Consider the following 12,297-nt stretch of genomic DNA (forward strand, 5'->3'; position numbering starts at 1 on the left):
CATAACTCAATTTAATTAAATTAAATTGCTACAATTGAAACTAACTCAGCCTAGGCTTCTGAAATTTAGGAACCCATTGCACACAACTGAACTCCATGCCCCTAACTCGAATTAGCTAAGCTAATTGAGGGATAACAACCATGTCACCACAGTTAACTCATTCAATCTACCTATTGATGTGGAATTTCGAATTTCTCTCAATTTTGACTAAGGAAAAATCAAAATTAAAAATTTCTTGATGCATTTTTCAACACTCCCTCTTAGTAAGAAAGGGATTCACATCTACCCCGATCCAACACCTTTGGAATGTACTGTATGCAACACTTCTCTCTATTGTTGATGCTACTACAACATCTGCAACTGAGAAGCATCCAAAAAATAAAAAATAACATTGAATCAATCTGTAACTGTCCACTAGGAAAATTGTGTTTTTGTTGACTCTGCTACTGAGCCTCATGCTTTGTTGTCAAAATTACTCTACACTCCTCGATATCTGACTGACATTGATCCTCTTGCTACTGAATATTGTGGGCCCGCATAGCAAGGTAATGATCCATGAGACAAACACACCTCAATGGAACCTACCAAATTTCTGCAAATTTTGGACTATGGCTTCACAACGCCCCACCTCACACCTGGAGGTATAGCTGCATGCATGGATAAATATAATCTACTCATACTATTGTTGCTACTGCTTTTTTGTTGCTTCTGCACTGTTGTTGCAACCATTGCAATAATGAGTCTAATCGCCCCAGATCCTGAAGTACTAGCTTCCATAGGGATGCTCCCTTTAAGTCTCAATCTCCCTATGGGAAATTTAGCTGCTCCCTCAATCTTCCAATATCAATGATCACAACTCCTTTTCATGTCACTAAACATGGGCTCACTGATTTTCCCACTAGCGGCCTTCTAGCGCCATTAAGAAGTTTTCACATAGGGTCTTCTACATATTCCTTGAACTAGGGCTCCATAAACTCTACCTCCTAACAAGTCATTAGTTCTTCAATGATCATTGTACATGAGGACTTAAATGAGTGGTTCTAATGTAAATCCTACTCTGATACCATGTAGAAATTTCTACAAATCTAGCTTTGATACCATATAAAAATTAATGTGTAGATTCAAGTTTCTCATGAAATTTACCAAAAATTAAAACTCAAATATACTCTACTAATCTGCGGAATTAAATTCATGATCGAGAACACAAATCAATAACATGCACCAAGATTCAACACACCTACACAGGGATATATCTAGGGGAAAGAAATTTCTCAAAACCCCTTACTATTTGTATTACATTAATCAAAGAATCTTGATGAATACAATATGCTTTGCTCAACCTGCACAAGTGTTTTCTATCCTCTACCTGGATGACTACCTTTGGCCAATACTTAGCCAAATTTCCAAGCCTCCAAGCTCCTATTTCCCTGTGTTGTTTCCTTGGGAATTAGGCCCCTATTAATTAGTAAATTCTTCAATTAGAACTGTGTGATACCTTTAGGCCTTCCTTTGACTGCATACATGACTTGTACAATTTGGAATATTCTACAACTGATGGTACACTGCCCTTGAAATCCAATCTCAATTTGGTAACTCAAATTTTGTGCATGCATGAGTTAATTTAGGTTGATTAATCAGTTAACTAGTTGAACACTGAAGTTGCACCCCACTGCTAGACCTCCAATAGTTGGAACTATTTAACTATCCATAACTCAATTTCACTAAATTAAATTGCTACAACTGAAATTAACTCAACCTAGGCTCCTAAAATTTTGGAACTCACTGCACACAACTCAAATTCATGCCCCTAACTCAAATTAACTAAGCTAACTAAGTGATAAAAACCATGTCACCATAGTTAACTTATTTAAGCTACCTGTTGATGTGGAATTTCGAATTTTTCTCAATTTTGACTAAGGCAAAATCAAAATTAAGAATTTCTTGTTGTATTTTTCAACACAAGAAAGAATTTTCTAACATCCAATGGAATAGTCCACAAATATGTGATGTTGATGCAACCAATACAAGCAGAAAGATATGTCTAGCATCTAGCGGAATAGTCCACAAAGATGTGATGGTCATCGCAACCAGTATAGCACATCCTCAATCCGATGAGCACTAAAATAACCGAAATAGTTCAACTACTTTAATACAAGTGAAAAACAAGCATAAATCATAAACATTCACAGAACGGTCTTATAAACATTCATAATTCATGCATAAATAATATGTTGGCTATCAGGCTTCATATATTAAGTAAAATTTCCAGGACACATGTATACAATGAACACCACTAGCTCCAATAGTGGAGTGTTGGAGCCATGACTTGCTCCCCAAAATTATTAACTTTGTCTCTCTGATGCCTTATGGGAGAAGCCAAGGTGAAAATTCCTTTGCTCATACAATGAGGGTGTATATATAACCAATTGGGTGATGCTTCACCTCCTTGTGACTCTTTGACTACCCTCATGATTGTTTGACTTCCTATGAATTTTCGACTTTACATGACTCTTCATATTTTGTATGTGTCCTTTGGACTTCCACTTTACAATACATTTTGAATAGATAATTACATAATCCACCATAATGATGTGGCATATGACAACTCATGACAAGACATGGCATGGCACTGCTGACATGGATTGCATGATGACATGGCAATGTCAATCCATTCTCGTTGCACCTTGCTATGTGTCTTCTTGAGTATTCTCTTTTGTACACCTCCATATGGCTTAGAGGTGAGGAGTCTTCAATGATATCAAGTCTTGAGTTGTGGTCGCAAATTGGTGTCCCTTTGCTTTGTGTTGATTGATCAATTTACATAACCAACTATAAAGATGTCTTTCAGCATGTTTCCCTTCTCCATCTCCTTCTTCATCATCCTGTCATGGACTGATAGAGTACCTGCATCTGCAATTCACTGATGACAAGACAACATAAGTTTGATAAACCCCTAGTATAAGATGATCTATGTTGATCCATTGACTGAGCCGGAACTAGGTTGCAGGTTGAGGAATAGACTTAGTGACTGCACAATTGCGTAGCTCAGACAGTCAGGGGTGAAGCTTGAGCCTTGAGACTACGCAATGCGTAGTTCATGTTGGACTAGGCAGGAATATTGTGTAGTTTTTGGACTTAGTGAGCCAGGCTAAGGGGTTTTTCAATGTTTCATCCGACTGCACAATTTTGGATGGCAGAGCATACCTGGTGATTGCACAATTGCATGGCTCAACAGCTTAAGAGTTAGGCTTGAGCTCAGAGACTGCACAAGTGCAGTTGGGGCCAGGCTGGATGGCTGAATTGCACAATTCTGGAGGTCAAGGTCGAGGATTGGGCACTGAGACTATGCATTGCGCAGTCTTGGGAGGCAGGAACTGCACATTGTGTAGTGTCAAGAACCTAGGTTGAATCTTGAGGGTTGGAACTGCACAATTCATAGTTTAGGAGGGTCGGATGAGGCTAATTTGTTGGAAAGTTTACGGAATTTGGCTAAGTGTGGGACCGATAAAGCTACTGTGAACAGTGATACGACTTGACTGTGATCACACACTTAGAACACTTGATGACACAACAACATATATCATCTAGGACACATGAACAACATAATTCCCTCGATGCAACAATTTTTGTGATGACTTACGACAAGTGCGACACTAAAGATACACTTTGCGACGACCGTGATGACACTTGTGCAACAGTGCTTACAACTTTGGGAATGAGTGAAATTGATGTTTACATGGTAAGATAAACTCATTTAAACAAAGGAAACCCATTGAAACCACAAAAACAATCTTGTATGCATCGTGCGACACTTAACATGCAAAAAGACAACATTTTTCTTTTCTCGCAAATGGGACCAAAACACTTAGAGAAAACACATGCAATGGATTTCAATGTTTGCACCGACAATATGCAAGACCAAGGAAGGCTCCGAAATTTAGTGTAGGCCAAAATTTTGGAGGGTTTTGTAGCAGCGACAATAGTTGGATAGAGGCATAAGGAGTCTATCCACAACCTATATCTTGCCTTCTGATATTCCTCCAAAAAAATTGGCCAAAAAGACATAAATAACAATTTTAAAGTGGAGATTATCATAGGATTCTTACTTTAGCAGAAAAAGAAATTTTATGTCTTGGAATTGGTAGTAAATATGTTATGTCAATAAAAATATCTTCTTGGGTAAATTCTCCATCCATGATCCAGATATTTTACTTCAAGGATGCATACATAATTTCATTTAAAAGAGCATGTAATGAAGTAACATAAACACATAAAATCAATCATGAGATGAAAGCCACCAGATAATTTGATGCCGGATTTCACCCAATGTGGGCTACGTCTTTGGGCCTTGCTCAATGTGGGGAGACATATTTCATTAAATGGTAGCAGAAATAAATTACAATCAGTTACATAAATGACCTGTATACCTCCATTTTCTGGAATGGTCTGAAAATGCAAAACTCAGTTGTAGAAACGGTCATCACCGTTGAATTCGTGGCATGAAATCATGTCAAACGACTATAAAGTTGACCCTATTCTGAGTAGGTTACTTCTGGAGCTCCAAGAATCTTTTAGATTCCTTCAAGATTCCCTGCAATAAGATTCTCCCAAGATTCCCTAGGAATATTTCTCAAAAATCATTCCCACTCTTGGTTTTGCCTCCTCATCCATTGTTCGGATCTCCACCTCCTCCCCTTGGGCGAATGAGAGAAATAAGTTTATATATTTTTGCTTGGGCGGATTTACCAACGTCTGGCTTGTGTACATTTGGTGGGTGCCTAAATTAGGTGGGTGGAGGTCCCGGGGCAAGCCCAGGGGCCTCCCCTGTATAAACTATTGGTTGGCATTAAACTTGGCGCGTGGTTTTTTTGTTTTGGCGGATTGTTACTAACCATTGGGCAGAGGTATTAAACTTGGAAGTGGGGTCGCCCATGGGGCAGACTGGCCGAACCGACCGAGGGGGTTCATTCATCGTCGACCTTGTATTCAAATGTATATATGGTCAACTGTGTGGAATTTTGGGCATTTCTGCCGGTGGGTGGCCCGCCCACCATTAAATATATTATATTTATATTCAATCCATTTGGGGGTGGCGAGGGTGGAAGCCCGCCACACCCCCCCCCCCCCCTTTATATATATCTATATATCTATATATATATATATATATATATATAGATATATATATATATATATATATATATATATATATATATATTTTTTTTTTTCCACTGGAAAAATCCGTAAACTTTTCATTAAAGATGAAAGGTTACATATGTAGATGCATGCCGCATATGCCATTTGTTCACTGGTATCTCTGTACATTTTACAAAATAAATACATATATCTGTTGTTGCATTATATCGTTGTATGGTCGGTATAGTTCATATAGTTGATGCCTTATGGCATCCATCTGATTACAAAAAAAAATTACAAAAAAACACTGTTCTGTGTACTGCTACTGTCATACTGCTGTTTGAGATTCTCATGCAGACCCACAGTAGGATATTGTGGGTCTATGTATGGGCGATGATAAAACTTTTGTTCCTGTTGATCCAAAAACTCGGTTATCTCCCAGTGTCCTTTCGCCATCAACGCGGCCTCCTTGGAAAGTTTGTCAGCATCCTGGTTATGTTCCCTGTAGATATGAGAAACGGAGATGTGATTAAAAGCTTCCTTGAACTGTAGTACTTCATCAAGTATGTTATTGAGTGAGTGAATATGACATGTAGAGATATTGTTGAACCAATTTATAATGATCTGTGAATCCCCGAAGATGTTTATGCTGTTGCATTGATGACTTAAAGAAAAATGAAGCAGATGACGAAGAGAAATAAGCTCAGCGAAGTTGTTGGTCCCGGCCCCCAAACCAGCCTTGATGAAGTAGGAGTGATTTTCAGTTTTGTGCAAAATGAACCCACCCCCGCTGCTTTGTACATTGGCAGCCCCGTCGAAATAAGCCCAAGGAGTTCCCCGATCAATGGAGGGGGGAGGATTTGGTCTGCGGGATTTTGGTGGAGGCGGATCAGGTAATTCATTGAAAGCACATATGATACGGGCTTCAATAAGTGGCCATTGTAAAGCCTTCTCTTCGAAAATCAGTTGGTTCCTTGCTTTCCAGATGGACCAATTTATGATAATGGGCAGGTTTACAAAGTTTGTGCCTTTGTGACTGTTGCCCCATTCAATCCATGCATTGATAAGGTCGATTCCTCTCCATTCTCCCGTGTATTGTATAACATGTTTAATGTTGTTCCATACTTGCAGTACAGCGTTACAACGCAGAAAGAGGTGTTCTGTGGTTTCACTAGCATCTTTGCAAAGAGCGCATCTCGACGGTCCAAATTGAGCTCTTCGCATGAGATGCTCACCCGTGGGTACCCTGTTTCTGAGAACGCACCAAGTGAACAATTTCGAGCGAGGGGAGGCAGATAGCTTCCATATGCTATGCCACCATCGATCAAGAACTTCGGGTTTTCTCTGCCATATGATATGAACGTATCCCTCTTTTGGTGTATATCGCCCACTGTCCGCCAGGTGCCAAATGATTTCGTCCGATCCCTCAGATATTCTGACATGTGATTCCATCAGGGCCGCACAGTATTCACTCCATGCATCGTGCCATCTCTGTGGGAGGTTGAGATGAGCGGCATTCTTCCAAGCCTGATGGAAAAGGTCAGTTTGCTCTTGGTCCGTGATTTGTGAGATGACTCTAATACCTTGGGCAGATAGATATTGCACCAGATCTTGTGGGAGCATGTGTCTCCCCCCACAACCACTCCAAGGATCTAATCCAATGCGGACGCTGCTTCCGTTTCTTATTCTCCATACTATATTGTTCCTGATTAGTGGGAGAGAATGTAGAAGGGCTTTCCATATTGAGGATATGCCAGTCTTGTTCCAAGATGGGAGCCTAGCCCAATCCAAGATGTTGAGAGGCCAAATGTACTTGTGAAATGTAATGTTTGTCCATAGACTTTGAGAGGAGAGCAGTGCCCAACCCATCTTGGCCGCCAGAGCACTAGCAAAGGAAGGAAGATCCTTCAAACCCCAGCCCCCCCATTTCTTGGGCAGGGCAATCTTTTTCCATCCGATCCAGGCAAATGTGCGCTTGTCTTTGTTGCCAGCCCAAAGGTATCTGGAGCAGAGCTGCTGGAGTTTTGAAAGGATGTTCCGGGGAATCCAGGCGAGAGCCATCCAGAAAACTGGTGTGGCTTCAAGAACAGATTTGATCAGGGTAAGTCTTCCCGCTCTGGATAGATATCTGAAGCTCCAACATGTAATCCTTTTTTCCACTTTGGTAATCAGCCAGGCCCAATCTGCCACCTTCTGTGTGGTGGGCTTTAGCCAGTAACCCAGGTATTTTAATCCCCTGTCCAAGGGCTGTGTGGTGAAAGGGAAAGCTTGGCAGGCAGAATATGATTCATTTACCGAGGTGTTTACCAAAGTGATAGAAGATTTGGTTCGATTAACCTCCATTCCAGTGGCATGTGCAAATAGCTTTAGAATCCTGTTGAATGTCGAGGTGTCTTGTATACTGCCATCGAGCAAGATGAGTACATCATCTACAAACAGCAGATGAGTAATGAAGCAGTCCTCTGATATTTTAAGGCCCCTGATAGTACCTTCCCTTTTGGCAGAGATGATCAGTCGACTCAAGGCTTCCATTACCAGGAGAAAAAGAAGTGGGGATAAAGGACAGCCTTGTCGAAGGCCTCGCTCAGAATGGAAGAAGTGGGAGGCTGCACCATTTATCAGGATACTGTAAGTGGGGGATGTTATGCAAGCCATGATCCAATTGATGAGGGGATGAGGAAAACCCAAGTGGATGAGAATCATCTTGATATAGAGCCAGCTGACTCTGTCAAAAGCCTTGGAGAGGTCAATCTTAAGGAGAATGCTTTTCAGACGTTTAGTCCAGATGGAATGAATGGCTTCCTGGGCAGATCCAATGGCTTCATGGATTTGTCTGTCTTCTAAGAAAGCAAATTGCTGGGGGGCAATATGCTTGGACAGGATTGGCCTGATCCTGTTGGCAATAATCTTAGATATGATTTTGTATAGGACATTACACAGGGAGATGGGGCGGAAGTCGTCAAATGAAGAGGGGGAGTCAGATTTGGGAATGAGGGCGATGAAAGTGGAGTTGATCGCATGGTAGATTTGTCCCGAAATTCTGCTTTCCTCTACCACCTTCAGGATATCACCTCCTAAGATGTCAAAGAAGGCAATGTAAAACTCAATAGTCCATCCGTCAGGTCCCGGGCTCTTTTCCTTCTGAAACCATTTGATCGTACTTTCGAGCTCTTCCATGGAAACAGGGTCTGTAAGAGCTTCAGAATCATCGTTGTTTACAAACCTGGGAAAGTGCGATGCCACATTGATAATCTCAGCAAGATTGGTACTAGCAGTGCTCTTGAAAATCCCCCTGAAGTGTGCTGTTCCAAGCTGAGATAATTTATTGAAGGTATCTGCCACTCCCCCATCAGGAAGAGGAAGGTCCCAAATGGAGTTGGACACCTTCCTTCCTTTGGAAAAATTATGGAAGAATCTAGAGTTTTCATCCCCCGCTTTCAGCCATAGTGCCCTGCTCCTCAGTCTGAGCGATTCCTCCCAGAGTTTTAGAATATTTTGTTTTTGCTTCTCCAATTCAATAAGTCGAGTCTTGCTATCCTCGGAGATGAACCCCAGACTTCTCTCATCCAGAAGGGAGTTTAAGTCTTCTTCAATCTTGATGAGCTGCTCCTCTTCTCTGGCCTTTTTTTTTCTTGGCCCACTCAATCACTATGTGCTTGAGTTCAGTCAGGTTTTTTACAAATCCCCTGGCCATCGATGCTTCTCTATCGATAGGATGTGTATGCCAAAAGTCCGAGACCAGTTTTGAGAAGCTTGGATCCTGTAGCCAAAGGTGATTGAACTTGTAAGGAGCTTTTGGCTTAGGTAGGGGTCCCTTGATTTCCATTAGAATTGGAGAGTGATCAGAGATGCCCCCAGATCCCACCCATTGCTTGAAGTGGTGTAGTTGGTGAATCAGCGGACCTTTTATCAGAAATCGATCCAATCTGCGGGCCAAGGCCGCTGCCCCAACCCTCCTGTTCCTCCATGTTGGTAGGGGGTTCTGCATGGGAATGTCAACAAGGTCATGCAGTTCCAGCATATTCCTCATGAAAGCAGTGATAGTATCTACTTGCGCCCGAGATCCCCATGTTTCACGAAACCCCAAGGAGAAGTTCAGATCCCCCCCCAGAATGATACGGTCCAGATTCATCAGGTTCCTGCTGAGAAGCATCCTCCAGAAACTTTCTCTCTGTTGGCAAGGGCCATAAATGTTGATGATGCGGAGGGAGAGGCCTAAGTCCAATGAGAATATGTCAGCCCCCATGAAACCCTGACCCCCCCAAGAAGAGTCCAGTCTTATGGATTTTGGATTGTATCCAATCGCCAGGCCGCCTGATCTACCATTGGCATCCATAGCAATGTATTTCCATCTGGACGAGATATTTTGCAGGGAGAGGGAGATGGATTCCGCAGGACCTAGGGTTTCTTGAAGGAGGATGATATCAGGGGATTCGACCTCAAAAAGTCGTTTGAGGGCTAGTTTTTTGGGGGAGCTAGCCAAACCCCTGCAATTGAAAGAGATGCACTTCATGGAGGACCCCTTTTCGGGGGATTTTCTCTAAGGGCCCCAACAATGGTGGATTGTCGACCTGATGCGACTTCTGCGCCAGCTCTTTTGATGGCTTTGTTTAAATCTGATTTCCTTCCCCTAGTAGAAGCGGAGCTCACGCCCGAGGGAACAATGCCCAAACCCATATGGTTCTCAGAGGATTCCGGGAGGGAGGTCCGGGGGCGGAGGGAGTATGGGTGTGGGGGAATCTTATTAACAGGGGTCTCAATGGACGGAGACGGGGGCGGAGACATGATGAATGGCAGAGTGGGTGGAGCGATAGAAGGAATAGAAGGGGGCGAGGGAATATTGCAGTAAGCCATGGAACATGATACAGAGGAAACATAATCAGAAGATTGTGCATTAGAGATAAAGGGAGAGATAGAACATGTACCCGAAGCTTGTGCGGCTGCGGCAGCTGCCCGAGCCCGAGTCAACGGAGGCGATGGCGCCTCGAGGGAGTTCATCTCTGTATACTCCTGAGCTCCAATGGGAACGGAGAATCCTTGCGATGGCTGAGGAACGATCGGGGAAGTCCGCCTGGATGCTATGGGGGATTGTTTTGGAGTGCTGTCCGGTCGCTTGTTCAAAGGGCAATCCTTGTAGAGATGACCCACTTGGTGGCATCGATTGCACCGAAAGGGTACTCCTTCGTAATCCAGCATCTGAGTACGCCTGAGCTTACCCCATTGCAATGTAATTCTTTCCTCCAATCCTTCTCTGGTGTCCAGATGCACCAGAATGCGAGCTACAGTCTTCTTCCGGGTATCGAGGTAGCCACGATCATGATCCAGATATGTCCCAAGTGCATTGCCGATCCTTTTGAATGATTCTTCGCTCCAATATTGTATGGGAAGCCCTGGTAATCGGACCCATAAAGGCCCTGCAGCAATTTGCTCGCGCTCAGGATCGAATAACGGACTCCATCTCTTCAGAAGCACAGGAGCAGTTTCTATATGCCAGTATCTTTCGAGGACCGCATTTGTGTGTTCTTCGTTTGCGAATTGAAGGGAGAACCACCCACGAGGTAGAACCTCAACCTCCGGCACCTGTGTGAGGAGTACTCCCCAAATTTCTTTCACCCAGCGCATCAATCTGTCCACCGTGTAGGAACGCCCCCGCACGTGCCCTACCAACATTGTGCGAGCTAGAGCCATGGTTGCTTCAAAATCCGAAGAGTCACCGTAGATAACCGTGGTATCTTTCGAGATTGCCCTAACGCATTTCGACCTCTGCTTCTTGGATCGGGGGGCCGACGGATGCTCAGATAGCGGGTTTGTGACCCCGGGCGGAGGTGGTCTAGAGGGTTTAGGGTTAACAACCGGGGTGTTGAAAGCGCCTGAGGGTTTTGCCCCAAAATCCGGGAAGGGATTTGTCACATATGTCCGAGGAACCTCTGGAGCAGGCTGTGGATCAGGAGGCGGGGATGGGATCTGATCCAGATCAGCGGGATCAAGCAAATGAGAAGCAAGGAAAGAAGCTGTGCCGGGAGAGAGAGGCGGGGCTACCAGTCCAGATGAAAAGGGATCCGGCAAGGAGATAACCGGAAGGATATTCTGGGCACCTGAGATATCAGAAAGCGGAGGAACGAAACCCGGGGGGGCAGAGTTAGGGTTAGTGAATAAGACCTGACCCTCCAACGGATCCTCGGAGTAATCCACGAGGTCCGTTTCCGGTAAACCTTCCATGCCGGACAGCGATTGTAGCCTCCCGTCGCTGGTGCTGATCTGTCGATCGCTCGCAACCCTAGCTGCCGAAAACTGCTCCATCCTGAGGTCCTGTAGCTGCGGTCTGCGGCTAACCTTCCCTTTGCGGTTATTTTTGTCGCACGCCGTCAGAGCCTAATTCCATCTTCCTATATATATATATATATATATATATATATATATATATATATATATATATATATATATATATATATATATATATATATATATATATATATATATATATATATATATTTTAATTTTTCATAATAATAGTTAAAATTTTGGTGGTGGTTTTTAAGGGTTACTCGACAAATTAAATAGGTGACAAGTTCACCAATTCCGGAGGCCGGAATTCATGTGTCAGTAAATGCCAAATTGTTTTCTCGTTGGTGGCTGCCACTAGGCCTAGTTTGACCAAAACTTTGACCGGACCTTACTTCCACATACGAACTTGGATTGAGGTGTCATTCACGTCATCGGAAATCTTGCGTCGAGATATTCAATCTGACCCTAGTTCCACCTCAATCTAGTGACTGTGATTTTTGAGTTTTTCCAAAGCCACTTCTGAATCTTGAGCATTTTTGGAGCCATCTAGATCATTCCTCCCCACTTAGAAGCTTTTGGTCCTCCAAAAGCATGAACATAATCTGCATCTTATGTTCCTTTGTCAATCCACACTTTCAACATCTACATTCCATGCAAACCTGGTATATGCTTTGCAATCACATACAAAACCACACATGACTCAAACAACCCCATACTTTCCAAGAGTTTGTAACACACACTCTTTGGTTAAGTTTACATCATAATAGAAACCAATACCCCAGTTATCAACAAAAAGGAAAAAAACATAATTGTTTCTTTAATAAGCAATGGAAAACACATCATCACTTTTACAATTATATCGCAACACATGATTTACAA

Source organism: Pinus tabuliformis, chromosome 1_2 (genome assembly GCF_031772625.1).
Source record: "Pinus tabuliformis cultivar Carrire ecotype Pingquan chromosome 1_2, CPIR1, whole genome shotgun sequence".
In the NCBI taxonomy this organism is placed as follows: Eukaryota; Viridiplantae; Streptophyta; class Pinopsida; order Pinales; family Pinaceae; genus Pinus; species Pinus tabuliformis.